We start from the raw sequence: 22,081 nt of genomic DNA on the forward strand, positions 1-22,081 counted from the left end.
GTGTGGTGGCCTCAGCAAAACCTCCTGTGGTACCCCCTCCTCCTCTGCTTAGGAACAACAAAGCGAACGAGGAGGAGGAGGAGGAGGAGGTGGAAGAGGAGGAGGAGATAGAAGAGGAGAAATACAAAGGGAATGCCAAGATAGTCCAAACACCAACAGACCCCGAGATCTTAACTAAATTGCTTGAGTAACTATTCTACACTAACTATCAGTGGGAGGGACAGAATAGTAAAGAAGGAGAGAACGAGAATAAGAAGGAGGAGAAGGAAGAGAAGGAGAAAGAAAAAGAGGAGGAGGATATGGGGGAGGGAGGGGAGGGAATACATAAGAGTGAGGGCAAAGGTGAGGCGTCATGATACCCTCTAATTAACCTGGGCAATAAACGAAGAACTGGTATAAAGCCGCGACCCACGACCCTTATCTTCATGCCCTTCCTCTCTCTCTCTCTCTCTCTCTCTCTCTCTCTCTCTCTCTCTTGCTCTCCTCCTTTCATCCCCTCCTTCCTGCAACAACGGAGATTTGCTTTTTTTGTTTTCTTTTGTTTTTGTTTTTTTGTTTCCTCGTTGTAAGAAGTAACGGTGAGGGGACAAAGACATCCACTAGTCGCAGCTATCCCTAACACATCCACATCTGCCACCACCACCACATCCACTCCACCATCCATGCCCGCACCCGCCATTGCCACATCTCACACCTCCGCACTTCAGTCACGGCCTTGGCAGATCTTACCTAACCCCCACACACTACATCTGACGGGCCTCGATCTCCCAAACATAGCCAAGAGCACAATAGCGACTCCCCTGCGTATCTAAGTTAACCTAACCTCAATTAATTTTACATAACCTAACTTGACTTCACCTAACCTAACATCACCTAACCTCACCTAATATAACATTCCTACCTAACCTAATCTAACCTTTTTTTACATACCTAATCTTACCTAACCACACTTCTTTGATGTTAACTCACCTGCCCTAACTTAATCTAAGCTCCATCCACCTCCCATGCATTCCTAACCTAAAATAATCTCACCTTAGGTTGGGTTAAGTTAGGTTAGGTCATAAAGGTCTATCGCTGTTTAAAATCCCTTGTAATCTTAAAAAAAAAAAAAAAGAAAAAAAGAAGTAAGAAAAAATACACACGTGACACAAACCTCTATAAAGCAATTACACACCTGACACACCTGACATTACTCCCCCGCTTCCCCCTCCACTTACACCATCAACCACATACTCTTTACACAACCAAAACACACCTCCCCTCTCTCCCTCCCCCTTCCCCCAGCACCCCAACCCCCTCCTCCCCTCCAACAAACCCCATCTCCCCATCTCCCCCTCCCAGTCATTACCAGGAAGACATAACCTGCCCATCCAGCACACCTGCCTGCCTCCCAGTAACCTCGGGCGCTTACCGGTGCACGTGTGTGGGCGGCGAAGGCCCTTACCACGCCCCCCACGTCCCCCAAGCCCCCTCTTCCAGCGTCCCCACTCCGCCCATTCCACCGGTGAACGCCCCCATCCCAAGGTTCTCCCGAGCTCCTTCACGCCCTTTTCCAACTCAGTGTTCATCGTGACTTAGAAACTGTGATGTGAAGATTTTGTGCGTGAAATGATGTGGGTGTGTTGTGTAAAAGAGTGTGATTTATTTCTCTCTCTCTCTCTCTCTCTCTCTCTCTCTCTCTCTCTCTCTCTCTCTCTCTCTCTCTCTCTCTCTCTCTCTCTCTCTCTCTCTCTCTCTCTCTCTCTTACATGCTGTTAGTGAAGCGTAAAAGACTCCATTAGGAATTATACAGTGCAAATATGTGTGTGTGTGTGTGTGTGTGTGTGTGTGTGTGTGTGTGTGTGTGTGTGTGTGTGTGTGTGTGTGTGTGTGTGTGTGCGGATACGTAAGGTAATGTTTCCGGGAACAGAGACAGTTTGCCACCAGAGCCTTCGTCAGTGAGGGGCTAAAATGGCCACGTGTGTGTGTATGTGTATTAACAGTCTAACACACACACACACACACACACACATCGCAGGGTCGTGGTGGCGTGGATGCTACTCGTAATGTTAATCCTGCATCTCACTTCCTTTCCTCCTCCAATTACCCTACACGGAACGAGGAAACACAGCCTAGGGACATCAACCTCGCTGCCCCTAATGGAACGACCCCGCAAGCACTCCCCTCCTTCCTTCCTTCTAGTCTCCCCTCCTTCCTCCCTTCTAGTCTTCCCTCCTATCCCTTCCTTCTATCACCATTTTTTTACCAGCATCCCTTCCCTTCCTTCCATTTCCTTTCTATGTAAGCCTTACTCCTCTTCCCTTCCTCCCAGCGTGCCCTTGGCCTACGCCTCTTCTCGTTCCCAGTTTCTTCCTCTTTCTTTCTCTCTGCCTCGCCGCTGCTCAGTTCACAGCATCACTCGCCTCGTCACCACCACACCGTTGTCACATTGAGTCCATTAACGAGTGAAAAAGTTAACGTGTGAACACAAGGGCAAGGCAAATTTCTTATTCATTTACTTATTCACTGCTCCTACTTATTCATCTGTTTGTTTATTGACTTACTTCTTAATATTTGCCGTTCTCACAATAGTAATGATGACTTCGTTGTGTAAATATGTAAGTGGTAGGGTAAAGTGCTGACTTCCGGTTCATCTAATACGAGGCGCGGTACATTCCTGCCAGTCACTGCGGAGGTGTGGAGGAGGGGCGAGTTCATAGCGGGTATCACGTCTCACGAGTCACGGGGTCACAGGCGAACTTAGAGGAGGAACCAGAGGAGGGAGCAGAGGAGAGACCAGAGGAAGGGAACACAGAAGGACCAGAGAGGGACTAGAGGAGGAACCAGAGGAGGGAGCAGAGGAGAGACCAGAGGAAGGAACACAGAAGGACCAGAGGGGGACTAGAGGAGGAACCAGAGGAGGGAACAAAGGAGGGAACGGAAGAGAGACCAGAGGAGAAACAAGAGAAGAGACCATAGGGAGGGCCAAAAGAGGAAAACGAGGGGCTAAAGAAGGGAGAAGGGGAGGAACTGGCGGGGAAGCAGCAACACCAGCAAAAATTACAAAGCAACACAAATGAAGAACAAACCGCACCAGACCTGTTGACCCCTACGAGGTTGTTTGTAATACGCTGCATTGTGTAATCTGTAGAAGAGAAGCAAGCGAGGGCGAAATCGTGGTGTCCTCTGTACAGTATAATGCCACAGTTGGAGTTTATCGCACTAAAATTATGTTGCGTTGTGTTGAGTTGTTGGTCGGGAGTGTAACCTTTGAAACGGCACTCCATGACGTGTTCCTTCCCTCTGTCTGGGTCTTCTGTTTTATTCTTTCTCCTTTATTTTATTTTTTTCTTAAAAACCAAGATTTCTGTCTGTTCTCTTTGTTTCCTCCAGTAATGTCAGCTTGTTCGCTGTGTGGTTGTTGTAGTCTTAAATTTTTCAGTAATAACAGCAAGATTTTTCTTTTTCCCATCTAGTGACTTTGTACGTCTTCATCAGTAGATTTTTATTTATTAGTATTAAAGGTACTGATTTGTTACCTTTTACACACACACACACACACACACACACACACACACACACACACAAACACACAAACTGGTAGTTGAGGAAGCCCTGAGGAGATAAATTGAGGTAACAAAGATGTCACGCTCAGTCTTGCGTCGCGGACGGGATGCCTTTACCAGGCAGCGGCTCAAAGAAAAGGAGGCTGAGCCGGGAGCCACATCAAAGCGCTGCATCTGCATTCCAATTTCTCCTCCACCTCAAGGCGACTGTCGCTTCCCCTCGTGTGGTCAGGGTCGCGGCACCAAGGCTGCCTGGGAGACCGTCGCCTCGGGGCCCGTGTGGTGGACAGCAGCGCGGGGTTCTCAACAGTTCACTGAGCACATTTCCAGGAGTGGCAGGTGAAAAATTGACTCTAAGTGCAAGTCCACAAATGCGAGAAATGCGAGTGCCGCGTGCACAGCAGGAGCCTCCAAGGGGTCGACGGAGCAGCGACGTGAGGCAGACACAGAACGGTTTGTGGGAAACATGAACCACTCATTTGAGTTACTGAGTGTTGATTGAGTGAGCTCTGCGCGGCGCCTGACTGATTACGCCAATATAAAAAAAAATAAAAAATAAAAAGTTTGGTTAGATATCGATGTTATTCACAGCGAAGGTATCAAGATATCAAGATATGAGGAATAATGGGTTAAGGGAAGTAAATTTCATGAGTTCATATTGAAAATTACAACAAAGACTCCACTAATAGTTCTCATAAAATTTTAAAAACTTCATGAAGGGAAGGTCACATTTATTATTAAATGTAGTACATAAGTATGAAAGACACAATAAAAATGGTTGCCCGTATGGTCAGGCTGGACAGCGAGTGCCACGCTGCTGGCGGCGGCGCGCGCTCCCCGCCCACCGCCCAGTGGTCTGCACTCAGCCACATGTTGCTGGGATGCCCCGCCTTGGATTGCAACTTTAGTCAAGAGCAGCACCAAGGGGCGACCTTCAAGAGGCACAATCATAAACAAGAGCGGCCGAGCCACCTGAGGCTGCAGCTGACCACCGACACCTCATTAAGAAAGCTTAAAGCTGCACACATCAACACCCCACCCCATCTCCCTGCGGACTGACGCGCGCGCGAACACACACACACACACACACACACACACAGAGAGAGAGAGAGAGAGAGAGAGAGAGAGAGAGAAGCACAGCAAAGGCAGCGGTGAGATAGGCTGGGCACAAAGCCACAGGGCCACACAGCGCAGCGGGCAGCAGGCGCGGGTCAGCCTCATCACCGCTAAACACTCCACGGCGGATAAACTCCCGGCAAGAGATTGGCGCACAAAGGCTTCGCAACGTAAATAGCCATAAAAGCGCAGCCGCCATGAAAATTAAGATAAAAGGTGAGTGAGGGCTTTAAAGAAACACTGCCATATGAAAGCCGCCGCTTGTAATGGGGTGGATGCCGCCGTGCACCGCGCCCCGCTAACTGGCCGCCCCGCTCTGGGACGATGTTCAGAAAGGCTTTGCTCTCTCACCACGACTGCTTACAAAGGCCACAAAGATAATTAGCCAGATTCTCAAGAGTGTTTTTCCTGTTAACAATATACAAATCTTCTTAATCTCTCACTAGAGCCGTAAAAACACCTTAAAAAGTCCCGTGTCACGTTAATTAGAGCCTTTTGAAAGTAGTGGAGGTACTGGCAGAAGTGTTTCAGAATTTGGTCCTGGTTCCTACACGCACCGCCGCAATGAAGCAATTTTGGATTCGTGATATATAGCCCCAAAGAGACAGTGTTGCCAAGGCCGCGCGTGACCCTCTGAGGGGAGGCTAGCGCGTCAAATGTCAGCGGTGCCAGAATAGAGCGGTGTCCTTTCTCCACCACCACCACCACCACCACCATCACCACCAGTGTTGTTTTCCCGCCACTACACAATTACAGTCTCGTTATGTTGTTTGCGATTAGCGTTGCGGCACACCACTACCACCACCACCATCACCGCCACCACCACCATCACCACCATTATCATCACCATTATCATCATCAATCACCGACTATTTTCTTGCTCACTCATTTTTCCTCACCTCATCCTCTCAGTCTTCCTTGTCATCCCCCTCCTCCTCTCCTTCCTCCACCTCCTCCTCCTCCTCCTCCTCCGCTCAAGATCATCCTGTCATGTTATTTATCATCAACAAAAAGGTTCACTTGTGGCAGGATATTCCGGGAGGAGGAGGAGGAGGAGGAGGAGGAGGAGGAGGAGGAGGAGGAGGAGGAGGAGGAGGAGGAGGAGGAGGAGAAGGAGGAGGAGGAGGAGAAGGAAGAAGAGAAGGATGAGAAGGAGATGAAGAAAAAAGAAGAAGAAAAGAAGAAGGGATGATGGAGAAGAGGATGGAGGAAGAAGAAAGATGAGAAGGAAAAAGAACGGAAGGGAGAAATAAGAGTAAGGGAAGGAGAGAAAAAGGAAGAGGAGGAAGAAGATGGAGAAGAGAACCGATGAATCAGAAGGAGTAGGAAGTAGGACGGGAGGAAGAAGACGGAAAGAGCAAAGAAGAAAAAGGGAGAAAAGGAAGAGGAAGAGAAGGAGAGAGGAAGGAAAAAAGGAGAGGAAGTGAGGATCATAAGCATCTATCTCATTACTTCCTTCTTTCTTTTCTGCCCTTCCTCTTTTTTTCCTTCCTCTCTTCCTCTCACCCTTCCTCTCTCTTTCTCTCTCTTCCTCCCTCCCTCCTTCTCACTTGTCTCATAAGCAGTGCAGATGAATTGTGAGGGGAGTGAGGAAATGAAACACCGAAGGAGAGAAAGAATAGCAAAAAAAGGAAGTGAAAAAGAAACAAGAGGAAAAATAAAGAAAATGTATGAGAACTAACGAATGAAGGGAAGAAAGAAATGCAAAAGATGAATAATATGGAAATGAGAAGTAGATAAAAAGTGGAAAGATATTGGAAAGTGAAGAAAAGAGGCATGAAGGGATGTAAGAAGAGAGGGAAGGATAGGAAGGAAAGAGGGAATGAAGGAAATAAATGAAAGGTAAAGAAAAAAGAGAAACGCGAAGAGATGAAGAAAAGATGCGATGGAAGAAAGGAAGAAAAGGAAAAGAAAGAAGAGAGAAAGAAAGAGAAGGAAAGGAGAGGGAAAGAAGGAAAGGATGGAAGTAATGAATGATACAAGAAAAGAAAGAAGAAAGAAAGGAAGGGGAGGTGAAGGAGGCACTCAATCTACGCTGTGACCTTAACCTTGCTATCTATCGTCCTCTCTTCCGCTCACGCACGCACGCACACACACACACACACACACACACACACACACACACACACACACACACACACACACACACACACACACACACACACACACACACACACATTCTTCATAACCTCACAATGCTTCGTGACTCTTCTAACACTTCTTATCTTCACCACCATCACCACCAACAACACCACCACAAGAACAACCACAACCACCACAGCCAAATCTCCACCACCACCACCATCATCACCACCATCACTATCTCCTCCTCTTCGTCCTCTTTCTTCCCTGCACGCTAACCTCCCTCCCCTCCTCCCCCATACCTCAGCCAACCCCGGGGCCAGCTGGCTAACCCTCACTCCACTTTGGTTACATCCTTAACCTTCGCCCTCGGCCCTGCCCCCACCCAGACGTGACCCTCGAGACTCCCCGCTGCCAGGTCGCCAATTCCCTACTTCGACGTCCCCTTCAGGCTAAAATCTGATCGATTATTTTGGCGGGTTGAGCGTACAAATGTTGCCTTTACAGGAAGTTAATGGAATGTTGCGAGGCTCTGCTGAGGTAACGTGGTATTTGCACCTGATCCCCGCCTTGCTGACGAGAGGAAGTGGCGGGGCGAGGAGATTGACGGAGATAACGTAACAGAATTTAAGGGGCAAATAGTTATCATTACTCCGCCAGTGTTGTCTTTCGCGTCTGAGGGAAGGTTTCAATTGGGGAAGGCAAGCGAGGCCACAATGTTCACTCTCGCTCTGAAACAAACAATCCCGACACCTTGTTGAGGCTGCAGTCTGCTACACCTCGGCTACCGGGCACGCCACAGCCACACAGCAGCCATGCCACAGCCCCACTACTGCTTCCACCCCCACCACAGCCACCCCCTCAGCCGCCAGGCACAACACAGCCACCAGAAACACTCCTGCCATCAGCCACACCACAGCCACACCACAGCGTAACGGTTGTGGGGCCGCTCGCTGCTGTGCTTTACGGACGTACCTCCAAGTTTGGACTGAAGCAACTGTCTGCGTGGTTTGTTTGTGAATAATGTGATTAACTCTCTCTCTCTCTCTCTCTCTCTCTCTCTCTCTCTCTCTCTCTCTCTCTCTCTCTCTCTTTCTGAGCGATGAATCACCGTCTGCCCCACCTGGATAAGGCGCCCGTCTCCCCATTCGCCCCACGGCACGCCCCGGTCAGCAGGGCGCCGCGCCGCCCCACCACATGTGGACGTGCCTTCACCCGTGACCACCGCGGGAGGGCACAACTTGCTGCGCTGGCACCATCTCGCCACAGCGGTGAGGGACGGGTGGGTGAGTAGACAGGTAGTCAGATAGGCTGATAGACTGATTGACAGTTAAACAGCTAGACAGATAGGTAGGTTGACAGGTAGACAAACAGATAGATGAATGGATAAATGGTATTGTTCATGTACAAGACTACTGTTTCCATGATCTTTTCCTCGCTTTGTCATCTCTCTCCGTCAGCACTAGCCAGAGGGACGTGATCATCTTCACGGTTCAAGTTATTCTTAACTCTCATAGCAAAAATAAATAAATGAATAAATAAAAACATAATAGATAATGTATTAATATAATTAGTAAAACATTATTTCCAACAAGATGAGATTTAACATTTCTCAAAGTTTCGAAAGTATTAAATAAATTGATTAATTGTACAAGTTACACTAAATATGTGGTATTATGACAGACAACGCTGTTTCACATGGCCAAATTGGTGTGTACATTTCAAAGGTCTTCATTCCCTAAGCCAAAGTTTAGTTTCTGTATGCATGCGATGGATCATCCTCGGCGGACGCGTCTCTGCGGAAGTAGTGACAGCCAGCACGCGAACCACCGTTGTCTTTGGACCACAAGGATGACACGTGCTGCAAGAAAGGTTCCTGGTTAGCAATGAGTCGGACGTGAACGTATCCATGCACGATTCTTAGCTGGTGTGGCTCATGGATAAGTGTTGAGAAACGACTCCTTGGTGTGAGTCGGAGCCAGAGGAACGACTGCAATAAAGCGTCATTTTTTGGAAAGTTGACGAGAGATAGAAAAAAAAAAAGTGACGGAAAAGGTACAAACATGGCGGTGTTTGATGACAGAACACAGCATTGTATGACACTAACTTCCGCCTGCACCTCATAAAATTCTCACCATCACCATCACCTCTCCTACCAAGCAACCAACCCCTTTCCTGTCCCTCCTGCCCCACCTGTCCCTACTCCTCCGTCTGCCCCGGCCTGCTCCGCTTCCACCACCCCCCCACCCCGCCCCACTGAGTGCACTGATAAGCTGAAACATGTGAACGAAATCCTGCAGCGGTTATTAATATTGCGTTTGACTCCATAATACGTATAGTGTATTGGCAAGCTGCGATTAACTTCTCTTCCTGTAATCCTCCTGCGTGATTATGAATGGGGAATGTTGTGTTTAATCATCCCAGCTCCATTTGTAACGTCATTGGGCTCATTACGTATTTAATAAGTATAATACAAGGTAATGGAGTGATATATTTCGTGGTAATAGCGGTGTTAGCACAAAGACCTCGGCACTGCTGTCCGTCAGGTGTCCATCAGTGTCTCTGCGCGCTACATGTCAGCGATTTCTTTGTTCTGTTTCCGGCTTTCTTTTTCTTGTTTAACTCTTTCCAGTTTGTACATTCCTCATTGTCTTCAGCTCATAATTACTGCTTCATCATCCATCCTCAGTTAAGTTTAACGGATCTCCTTCACCGCTCCTATGTTTTTTTTTTTTTTTTCCTTGTAATCTTCAAATATGTTCCACCGGTTTCTTGTTCGTTTACCACCCTGGATCATTTTACTATAGCCAAGCACTAAAAACTTGTAACTACTACTGCTTTTTCCCGTCAGCGGTGCCTTTCCAAGCTACGTATACTCTAACCTTGCACGGGGTCATGTTGCTAAGTTTAGGAAGCCATAGCTGTCAGCGAGTTAACGTATATTTCAAGTAAGGTTTTTGTTTTCTTTTTTTCTCCCGTGTACTCTTGGTTCAGCGGTGCGTGGCTGCGCATGGGTGGGTCTGACAACACTCGCCGGGGTCATGCAGCGGTGAGGTGTGAGTGTGTGTGTGTGTAGGTACTTCTCTTTGAACAGCGGGTAAACAGTACTTCTAAACACGGCGAGTCAGCAGCTTTTCCTCTAAACTTCCCTTATTGAGCTGACAGTCTTCAATCTTCCACGGTCCGCCACATTTGTACTACCTCGTCTTGTCACGCCTCTTGTTTACGGTTACTGTTGTTCTGAGCTTGTTAACTGAATGGTTCTCTTCCGGTCCGTTGCAGAAGAGTCTCTAGTTCCTCTCACTGGTATTCTCTCCACTTTACTAATGCAAGAATTAACCATTACTTTTTTTCTCTTTCTTTTCATTGGTAAACTCTACAAAATTCTGTCTTGCACGCGTACCCTTCCATAATGAACTTAGCCATGAGAGAAAGATCCAATTCTACCCACTCCCATCTTTCTGTTCTCCATTTTATATCAACGCAAGAGTCAGCCGGTATCTTCACTCCATCCCTTTGGCCGGTACACTCCCGCACGCCCCGTCTGACGCACACTTACTTGATCGAATTAAGTCAAGAGAGGAGCACCAAAACATCTCTGGGAATAGATGATTGCCCTTAATATGCCGGTTATCTGTCTTTTGTCGGTTCTATGAGTGAAGCAACTGAACGAGAATTTTTTTCCTCCGTTGTATCTTGAATAACTGGGTCATGTCCGTTATGTAAGAGAAAAAAATAAATGTAAGCTAAAAAAATAGACGCAAATTAGTGTGACTGATGCGAGGAGATGCGATTACGTGCACAATAACCCCTTGGAAGCAGAACAAAGCCAGGGGAAGCAACACTGCTCTCTTCTCACCACCAACACAACACCGTGGGACAAACAACAACGAGGGTAGGAATACAGAAGTTTCTAGACCAGTGATTCTTGACTTTCCCTTGTCACTCTCCACCTCAGCTTGATGTATTCGGCTATTCATCCCATTACTCTCATACAATAGAAGAATAGCATGCAGAAAGACACAGGACGCACAAAATATACATGTATTCGTATTTTTATGGTGCGGATGACTAGATTTTTTTTTTTTTTTTTCTGGTTTCTGTTCGTAACTTGAAATAGCGTGTTGAAGAATTGTTACTTAATTTCCAGGTAGCTATATTTGCCTCATGCTGTGTATCTTTTTTTTTTTTTTTTCCTTTTTTTTTCTCTTTTTTTTTTTTTTCTCTCAGTGAGTACATTCACCTCTGACTACGCTTCATTGTTCTTCATGCGCTCCCAGCTCCCTGTTTCCTCCCTCACCATCCTCAAAAATATCATCATCAACATCAACAACAACAACAATAACAACAACAACAACAAACGCAAGAATCACAAGACCCAAAAAATAAACTCAAGTATAAGATCAAGAACAACAACTGCAAGAAGAAGCAGCAAGAAGAGGAGGAGGAAGAGGAGGAGGAGGAGCATTACAATCATCATCACATATTAACACACACAAACACACACTTCCTGCAGCATCACCGCGTCACCATTACTGTGTACGTGCCAGCCACTGACCTTTATGATAACCCTACACACACAGACAGGACATGGTACACACACACACACACACACACACACACACAACGACGACGACCATGTTTACTGTGCAATAGCAATAAACAAACAGTCATGCAAGTGCGTGTGCGTGTGCGTGTGCGTGCGTGCGTGTGTGTGTGTGTGTGTGTGTGTGTGTGTGTGTGTGTGTGTGTGTGTGTGTACCATGTCCTGGCTCATACACTCACGTATCTCACGGTAATTTAATCTGACAACAAGTGGGTCATCCTTTGTTTGGCGAGGCGAGGTCACTCCCCACTCACAGTGTGTCTGGACAGAGCAAAGACCAGCGAGGAGGCGAGGAGTGGATGGGGCTGCAAGAGTTAGCACAGGAGGACACTGCTGGAGGGAGACGCCACACTCCAGACACCCCACAGCCACACGCCACCACCTCCATAGCCCACATCCTCTCAACGACCCCCTACTGTCTATACCAGCTCCCCACAGCCCCCCGCCACGCCAGCTAGACAAAGCAGTGGGTGTGTCAGTGTGTGTGTTGGTGAGGTGGGGTGATATAAGAAAGGAGGAAGAAGGGAAGTTTAAGAGAAGGAAAAAAAGAAGAGAAAGAGGGCTTGGTATGATTTAAGGGGAAGGTGGAGGTAATGAAAATAAACGCAGGCGCTCGCACAGTCACACACACACACACACACACACACACACACACACACACACACACACACACACACACACACACACACACACACACACATACCTTGAAAAATATTGATGCAAGAAAGTGCAAAATCAAACAAACAAATGAACTTACATATGCCCTTACATACACACACACACACACACACACACACACACACACACACACACACACACACACACACACACACACACACACACACTCACAAACACACACTCACAAACACACACAGGGAGCTCAGGTGGGTGGGCAGAGCAAAAAAACAGACTTACTGGAGAGAGAGAGAGAGAGAGAGCAGGGGAGGCAGGTGAGCTAACACAGGGCTCAGTTTAGCGAAACAAATTAGCTCAGGTAAATAATCCGAGTCACCATCAATCACACACCTGAGGCTCCGTGCACCTGGGGGCGGCAACAGGTGAGCCGGGTGGTGGTGGTGATGGTGGTGGTGGTAGATGGTGGAAGTGTGGAGATATGTGTGGTGAGTCTAGTTTATTCCACAGTGGGTAGTGATGAGTGGGTGTGGTGGTGGTGGTGAGTGTGTTGTGGTGATGAGTGAGTTGTGGTGAGTTTTAAGTGGTGAGTAATGAATGGTTGTGAATAATGAGTGGTGAGTGGTGATGAATGGTGATGAGTGGTGATGAGTGGTGATGACTGATGCTAAATGGTGATGACTAGTGATGACTGATACTGAGTGGTGTTGAGTGAATTAAATAATGACTGATGATTACTGGTGACAACTGATGAGGTGATGAGTGGTGATGACCGATGGTGACTGGTGATGACTGCTGACCACTGATGCTGACATATGATGAGCAGGTAACTAATAACGACTAATAATCCGCACTAAACACCAATGAGTGACGCTGAAATGTGCAGAGTAGTGGCGGGTGGTGACGCTCGAGTGGTGAGTGGTGAGTGGTGAGTGTTAAGTGGTGTAGCCAAAGAGAGCGTGAGTGTTGTGTTTGGGTGACCTCCATCAAGCAGGACATCACCATCTGGAGCCTCATCACCCACTGTTCCTCCTTGAGTAACCTTGCTGCACCACCGCCATCACCACCACCACCACCACCGCCACCATCACACCTGCCGCTCACACCTGTCCTTTCTCTCACACACAAGAGCACAAAGAACAGGTGTGTATACAGAGCTTTTTTCCAGAGAGAGAGAGAGAGAGAGAGAGAGAGAGAGAGAGAGAGAGAGAGAGAGAGAGAGAGAGAGAGAGAATGTACGTCTTGGGAGAAAAAACCGGACAGTGATGATGGTAATGATGAGTGGGTGGAGAGCGACGGACGGGCCTGGCTGAGTGATGGGCGGTGGTGATGGTGATGAGATGAGGGGAGGATGAGGGGACGGAGGGATACGGTGCCTGTGAAATATGAGGGGAGATGGGATAAGTGGAGAAGGGGAAAGTGGGAGGAAGAGGGAGGGATCACACACACACACACACACACCTCTTCCCTTCCTCAACCGTCTCTCTTCCCCGACATTTTACCTCACCCGTCCTTACCCTGCCACAATCTCTCCCCAGCCCTACATAACCCTACATAACCCTGCCCAGCCTCCCGCCCTCTCAGCCTCATCACGCCCTCCACGAGCCTTTAGAGGGCCATCACGTCAGGGCCACGAGATGCAAGTTCCTCCCGTGGCCGCATGAGGTGACCGGCGCTTCGTCAGGGTGTGGCGGCTCCGGGCTCGCCTTCTCGTGGTCAGGGGGAACGTGCTGCTAAATTTCTTCCCGGGAATGGTGCGTTTCTTGAGGTTTACGGCCTAGATTGAGATGGATGGCTGGATGGAATATGTGGATGGTTATTTCAGCCTCACTACTGCCGCTGCTATTTCGTTCTCTCTTTCCCTTCAAAGGTTCAAAGCAGTTCCCGTTACTGAATATTGCACCCTACTAGAAATGACAGAATCTGGCTACGAAATGACTGGAAAGTGATAAAAACTGGCAGAACATGCCCTCAAAAACAACAGAATCTTACACACACACACACACACACACACACACACACACACCTCCCACAAGGCAACACAGGTAAACGCGAAGAAATAAACAAGAGAAACATGAGCAGCGCAAGGGATCTCTCGGACACTCTTACACTTAGAAACATCAGCTGGCCATCACGAACACGGCCTCCCTTACTCACTCCCTTACTCCCCCCCCACCGCCCCCCCGCCCCCACACTGCCTCGCCTTCCTCCAGGCCTTCTCTCACCTGACGGGAATACATTACCATTGGAAAATATTGGTCATAACAACACTTCCTGGGGCGGCGCTGGTGTGGGGAGGTTTCTCTCTCTCTCTCTCTCTCTCTCTCTCTCTCTCTCTCTCTCTCTCTCTCTCTCTCTCTCTCTCTCTCTCTCTCTATCCCACATCTTTTTTTCACTTGTAATTTGACGTAGAGCGGGAGGCAGGTTGGCAGGTTAGCAGGCTGGATGGACTGCAGGTAGCATAAAGGGGCGCTACCTGCCTGCTGGGGTGTCCTGCGTCCTGCGACAGGCTTAGAGCCCCGTGGTGATGGGAGGGAGGGGTGGAGAGAGAGAGAGAGAGAGAGAGAGAGAGAGAGAGAGAGAGAGAGAGAGAGAGAGAGAGAGAGAGAGAGAGAGAGAGAGAGAGAGGAAAGCAGAAATAAAACAAGACAGAAAATGATAGACGGTGCTACTTTCCTTTCGATGACGGAAGTGTGTGTGTGTGTGTGTGTGTGTGTGTGTGTGTGTGTGTGTGTGTGTGTGTGTCCTCATCATGTCCCTGCACTCATTAATTTATTAAACGCTCCCGGCTTTCTATATTAGGCGAGCTGGAGGTGCAGGAGGGAGGCAGAATGGAGAGAAAGAGAGAGGGAGAGGTGGAGGAAGGGAGAGGGAGGGAGAGTGAAGAGAGGTAGAGAAAGGGAGAGAGGGGGAGTTAAAGTATACATCTGAAAGGGTGGGAGGGAGAGAGGGGAATGAAAGAGAGAGAGAGAGAGAGAGAGAGAGAGAGAGAGAGAGAGAGAGAGTCAGGCGGGTGCTCACTGTGATTTCATTAGCCCTCTATGTTTACTTCCAATGGCCCTGCTCTCAGGTGAGGTTGCACTCCCCTCTCCCTCTCCCCTCACTTCCCCTCTCACTCCCCTCTTTCCTTCCCCTTCCTTTCCCTTCTATTCTGCCTTCCCTCCCTTCCTCTACCTCCTCCCTTTTGTGCTTTTTCAGTTTACTCTTCATTCTCTCCCCTCATCTCCCCTCTTGCTTTCTTCTTATTCCCTCTTTTCTTTTTTTTCTGTTATTCCTTCTCCCCTTCTCATTTTCACTCCTCCTCTTTCCTCAATTTTTCTCCTCTTTCCCATCCATTTTTTTTTCCAGTTTGCCTTCCACCATCTCCTCATTTATCTTTCTTCTTCTTCTTTTTCTCTCACATTCTTCTTGTAAATGTATTTCCCCCCTCTTCTCCCACTTTCGTCTCTCTTCGTTTCTTTTCCTATTCTTTCTATTTTCTCTCCCTTTATTCCCCCTCTTTCCTCCCCCTTCTTTCCTTCCATTCTTCATTGTCTCCTCTCTATGTTCTTCCCTCTTCTTTTTTTTTCTTTTCAGTTCATCTTTTACCCCCTCCTTCTCTTTTCTCTCCTTCTTCCCCTTACTTTCTTTCCTTCCTTTGCCCTCCACTCTTCCATAACCCTTCACTGTTCTCACGCCTCCTGTCTCTCTCCCTAATTCTCTTCCCCTCCTCCATATCTTCTTTACTCCCCTCCTGACTCTTCTCCCATCGTGTTCTTACCTTCCTCTCTACCATTCCCTTCTTACATTTCATCTCTTCTCAGTATTTTCGTCCTCCTCCTCCTCTTCCTCCTCTTCCTCCTCCCTATCAGCAGGTGTGTGTGTTTAGAGAAGGAAGGAAACACCGCCCCGTCACAGGTGAGGAGAAACACACCTATACACACACACACACACACACACACACACACACACACACACACACACACACACACTCGGCACCCTCGGTCTCTCATAACACTACAAGTTTCCTCAGCCAACGACGAAATAGACTTGGGAGAGATACCTAGTGTCCCTCTCGTGGCCAGATAGACAGACACAGACTGACAGACAGACAAACAGATAGATAGATAGATAGATAGATAGATAGATAGATAGATAGATAGATAGACTGATAGATAGACAGACAGACATATAGATAGATAGATAGATAGAAAGATAGATAGATAAATAAATAGATAGATAGACTGACTGATAGATGGAAAGATAGACAGATAGATAGAATGATAGATGCCACTTTCATTGCTTAAATATTTGCCAGTATCATAAAAGAACGTAATAATACAATAAAAAAAAGCATAAACACACACACACACACACACACACACACACACACACACACAAACATCTGGAAAAGCACATCAGCATAATGAACAATGTGCAGAGGGAGGAAACCACGAAACGTTAAGCGTGGGCGCCGAGCTTGAGAAACCTAAGCTGCCATGAAAGACTGAGCGAGCTAGACTTTCCCACACCGAGAGGAGGGAAGGAGCGAGGGAGACACAATAATGATGCAGCCATGAATGCGTTGCGAGAGTGTGGAGGAAATTAAGAAACATCCTGCAGGCGTTTGATTGAGATAAGAGCTCAACATTGTGCAAGATAAGGGAAAATATATATACACAAAATGTTGTTGCGTCAAGAGATAAGAGGCTGTTATTGTGCAAGATTTAAGAGGCAATAGAGATATAAACGGTTGCTTTTAAATCGAGAGGTAACAGTTTAACATTGTGAAAGAAACATATGAGTGATGGGAGTCTGACATTGTACAAAATAAGAGTGAACACAAGTACAATGTAAGATTAAGAGATAAGAGTTTAACATTGTGCAAAATAAGAGCAACTAAAGATACACACAAACACTGTCAAGGGCAAAGAGGCCACTTAATCTGCGTGCGGTAAGAGGAAATTGATCCGTACACTTGCCAAGAATAATGATAACAATGTCGTATCCTGCAAAATATTAAAGACACGTAGTAAAGTGTGTGTCTTATGAGGGGCGAAAATTTATAGACCAACGAGCGGTAACTACAACCTTCACAGACGTTTAATTGCACCATCTACCCTTCTATATAACACTGACAATTGGTTTGGAGAGGTTGTTCTTAGCATTTACGAACCATAAAAGCAAGATCACTCAACCACTTCCCCAATTCTTAATCTTTACGGAGCTCTTCAGATAAAACAATTCATTAGATCATATATTAACTTCCGTTCTGTTTACGTCCATCAAATTCACTGGATTCGGTAACACAACACTAACAGAAACTAATGCGCATAATAAATATATTGTTCTATAACTGTAACCGTGGACTCGTGGAAACAGTTATCATGTGAAGCTGTGAATATGAAAGTAATGTACGTTAATCTTTAAAAAAGCGAACGATAAAGTCGGGAGTGTTAAAAGAAAACGGAACAGGACATTACTAGCTTGACTGAGTGGTGTAAAAATAGAACATTCACGTAAACACACACACACACACACACACACACACACACACACACACACACATGATTGCGTTGAGGCGTGATGACAGTCCCGTGGTGTATAAGAAAGACGATCACTGTGCCTCTCTCTCTCTCTCTCTCTCTCTCTCTCTCTCTCTCTCTCTCTCTCTCTCTCTCTCTCTCTCTCTCTCTCTCCTAATCATCCCTCAGCCTAATGCACTGAGATAAAAGCGTCCTAGCTCCCCCCACCCCCTCCTCCCGCAGCCCCGGCAGGAGGTAATGAGGTGTGCCTCCTGCAGACACTTGTTGCGTCCCTCTCACACCCGATTGAGCGAGGGAGGGATGCGCCGTCGATCACCAGAGAGAGAGAGAGAGAGAGAGAGAGAGAGAGAGAGAGAGAGAGAGAGAGAGAGAGAGAGAGAGAGAGAGAGATGCAGCCCCAGTGATGAATAGCACAGTTCCCTTCCCTCCTGACTGACTGGGCGACCTGGCAACCTGCAGCGCCCAAAAGTGAGTGAATGGAGGGCGAGGACTGGTTGGCGCATGCAGCTTGAAACACACACACCCACACACACAGAGACACACACACACACACACACACACACACACACACACACACACACACACACACACACACACATACACACATCTACTCCTTCCCTCCCCCACACACGTACATCTACTTCTTCCCTCCCTCCTCACACACGCACATGCACATTCGAGGATTAAGAAAAACAAACATTACCCTTGACAGCAGACAATCCCAACTTTGATGAGACGAACAGGCAAAGAGAGAGAGAGAGAGAGAGAGAGAGAGAGAGAGAGAGAGAGAGAGAGAGAGAGAGAGAGAGAGAGAAGGGGGCGTGGTGGTATCCGCGGGAAGGCTTGTGGTCAGCCGCACACACCCTCATTAAGTGGGCATCACAGAGGCGCGCGGAGCCTGGGGCGGCGGGGCACCGTTATGCCGCCTCCCGCTGCAGGACACCCAGAGCGGGGCGCGGGGCAGCAGGCCGGGGCGGGGCACGGGGCGAGAGGTGGCGTGGGTCGAGTGAGAGACACATGACTCGGGAATGATAAGTCAAGTGAGGCCAAGGAATGTTTGATTAGAGGTGCTCTCTCTCTCTCTCTCTCTCTCTCTCTCTCTCTCTCTCTCTCTCTCTCTCTCTCTCTCTCTCTCTCTCTCTCCCTGCAGGCACACACGTAAGCGTTGCGCCGCGGGACAATTGGCGGCAATGCGGTAACAGTTGGACGTGACAGCGTTAAAGGAGGAGGCTCTTCCGCCCACCACTGCCTGCCTCCCCTTGCCTCTCACGCCTCACGACACGTCACCAATGCCACCACTAGGGGGTAAATGTGCTGGCTGGTGTGTTGCTTGTACTGGGAGGAGGAAGAGAAGTAGGAGGAGGAGGAGGAGGAGGAGGAGGAGGAGGAGGAGGAGGAGGAGGAGGAGGAGGAGAATTAGAAGATGATGAAAAAGAAGAAAGAAAGGAAATAGGTGAGAGAGAGAGAGAGAGAGAGAGAGAGAGAGAGAGAGAGAGAGAGAGAGAGAGAGAGAGAGTATCGACAAAAAATATATATGTCAATACACAACACACGCACACACACATTCAGTGACCTACCTACCCATCCACACACCTTCACACACACACACACACACACACACACACACACACACACACACACACACACACCACCTGCACCTCTAACCCCTCCCCCACAAACACACACACCACGCAACCTTGGCAAGCTGCGGCCTAAACACACAGAATTACTCAACAATCGAATGGAAAGGATGACGTTTGGACCACGCTTGGAATTCGCCAGTCCCGTTTCATCCCCCCCTAACGCCTCCCCTGCACCACTTCTTGCCCCCTCCCATCCCCTCCTACCCTCCCCTGCTCTATTCCTCCCTGCCCTGCCGTGCCCTGCCCTCTCCTGCACTACGCATGGCTCGGCATTAGGAAGGGTGTGGGTGTGTGTGCGTGTGAGTGTGTGTGTGTGTGTGTGTGTGTGTGTGTGTGTGTGTGTGTGTGTTTCTATGTAGCACTTATTGTTTTATTCGTAAACATGTTGTCTTGTCTCTTATGTTTAGGTTGTAGTGGAAGTTATTCGGGTTTTTCCTGGGTATCTTAATTTTTCAAGATATTTTCCTAGTTTTGGATGATCCTTCTGGCTCTTGTTTGGTAACTAGCACCTCAGTGGATTTTTTTTATTTATTTTATTTTTTTAAGTCCTAGGCCAGTGCCCCCTCTCATATAAAAAAAAAAATTATCCTAGTGACAGTTTAGAAAGAACTGTACATCACTGACATGAAGAACACTCATAACAGCACGATTAGTCACCTCCATGATCTTTGAAAACAGTAATGACAAGAGAGTCAGGCGTTTAGTGACACTTAGCGTGATGCGTACGTAAGAATGTCACTAATTAGTTCTTATCACCATATTCATTAACATTTCGTCGTCTTATCCCCTCAATACGCTGTAGTGGAAGCTATTTCAGATCGTCAAGCACGTTTTCATGATTTTAGTGTTAGTTTAAGTAGAATTCTATATCACCATTAGGAAAAAAAAAAAAACACACAGCAACACAGCTAATTTTCTCCATGGCCTTTGAAAACAGTAATGAAGAAAGACCACAGCGTTTATAAATACGGGTCGTAATACGCAGGTAGGGATGTGTACTTTGCCTTGCCAGCCGGAGCACGGGGAGCAGAGGAGCGGTGGCGATGACTGGTCTGGTCCCCCCCATTCCTTTGTCACGCACGGAAATAAAGAGAAACTCCCGGAATATAACAAAGAACATGACTTCCTCCACCTGTCTGTCACCTTGTTACTCCACTACCCACCTGTGTTTGATGTGTGTCCGTCTGTCTGCCTGTCTATCTGTCGCTCTTTCTATTAATATTTTTTTCTCTTCCTGCCTGTCTTTCTATTCTCTCTCTCTCTCTCTCTCTCTCTCTCTCTCTCTCTCTCTCTCTCTCTCTCTCTCTCTCTCTCTCTCTCTCTCTCTCTCTCTCTCTCTCTCTCTCTCTCTCTCTCTCTCTCTTGTTAATATGCAGTATGCGTGGCACATCGTTCAATCATCCAATAAATGTAATTGACACTGGCGATGTTGTTATCGTTGTTGTTGTTGTTGTTGTTGCTCTCGTTATTGCTGCTGTTGTTGTAAAAAGTAGGAGCAGTAGTAATTGCACTAGTAATAACAGTAACAGTAACAGTAGTAGTAGTAGTAGTAGTAGTAGTAGTAGTAGTAGTAGTAGTAGTAGTAGTAGTAGTAGTAGTAGAAGTAGAAGTAGAAGTAGAAGCAGAAGTAGAAGTAGCAGTGACAGTAGCAGTAGTAGCAATACCTCAACCACTACTCTTTCCTACACCTGTCCACGTATTGCTCGCTTACTGTACAAAAGAATATAAAGAAAAAAATAAGGAAAGAAAAAAACAAGCCAACAAGAACACACACACACACACACACACACACACACGCCTGACGGAGCCTGGGACTTAGGAACCTGTCACGGGAGCCTCACATTCTTGCCAGACAGGGAGAGAATGGCAGAGAGGAATGGTTTCTGTTACTTTCCTGCCATCTTTCTCATTTCTTCTCATCACGACGGTCTATTTATTTTTTTTTTCTTCTCTTTTCTGGCATTATTGCACCTCTGTTATTTTCGACATGTCTCCTTCGTGTCATTTTGCTTCTTTCATGTAAAGGCTGCGATTCATGGAAAGTATTTAGTGTTGGTGTTGCTGATAGTAGTAGTAATAGTAGTAGTAGTAGTAGTTGTTGTAGTATCATCACCAACAAAATTTATCATTCCTATTACGGACTAAATACACACATGAACTCACAAAAAAGAAAAAACTTACTCACAAACATGTAAAAAGAAAACAAACATACATAAACAAATAAACTTAAAACAAACACACCGTGTACCTTGCTCACTTAACGCACATATGAGGCTTCGTGCGTGCGTGTGTGTGTGTGTGTGTGTGTGTGTGTGTGTGTGTGTGTGTGTGTGTGTGTGTGTGTGTGTGTGCCAGATCTGTCATAAGCTTTTTTTTCTGTATTCTTTTCTTCTTTCTTTTTCTTCTATCTGTTTTTTTTTTTTTTGCGTGAAAGAAAGGCTGACCAAGAACGACAAGAAAAAATACACAAATAAATAGCCACGTAGCTGCCACTCTCTAAAACTTTGTGCAGCAAGAGTCCTAAACAGGTTGGCCAATTTACTCGTAGTTAGCGTTGGAAGCACCTAGTTACTTCTCTTTTACCTAGTTAAGTGAAGTGAATTAAGCAGCACAAGTTTTTTTTTTTGTTTTCTCTATCTCTCTTTTTCTTATTCTTTTGTTTATCACACTACAAAATATTTCTTTAATGACCTCACGTTACTTTTTTTTTTTGTTCAGCATCGCACGTGTGTAGTACATGAGTTGCATTATTAGGACATGTTCACTTCTTTTACCTTGTGGTCAATGAAGTATCTATTTGTCTTATCTCTTCATCTACCTATCTAGTATTTATAAGACTGCTTCTGTTTATTTATGCTATGGTCTTCAAAACTACCGATCTACGTATCTTCTTGCTAATCAATCAATTTATCTATCTATCTATTTATCAAT

The 22,081-nt window shown here is 46.9% G+C and overlaps 1 long non-coding RNA gene across 1 annotated transcript in view; it reads right to left on the reverse strand.

Moving 5' to 3' along the window:
* Nucleotides 1-8,295: 8,295 nt before the first annotated feature.
* LOC135103041 (uncharacterized) overlaps nt 8,296-22,081 on the reverse strand; it is a 104,472-nt gene continuing 90,686 nt past the window's right edge. The window contains exon 3 of the long non-coding RNA XR_010269894.1: nt 8,296-8,604. This is a non-coding gene — a long non-coding RNA (uncharacterized LOC135103041). The remainder of the gene's footprint in view (nt 8,605-22,081) is intronic.

This window comes from Scylla paramamosain, chromosome 8, assembly GCF_035594125.1.
Source record: "Scylla paramamosain isolate STU-SP2022 chromosome 8, ASM3559412v1, whole genome shotgun sequence".
Lineage (NCBI taxonomy): Eukaryota > Metazoa > Arthropoda > Malacostraca > Decapoda > Portunidae > Scylla > Scylla paramamosain.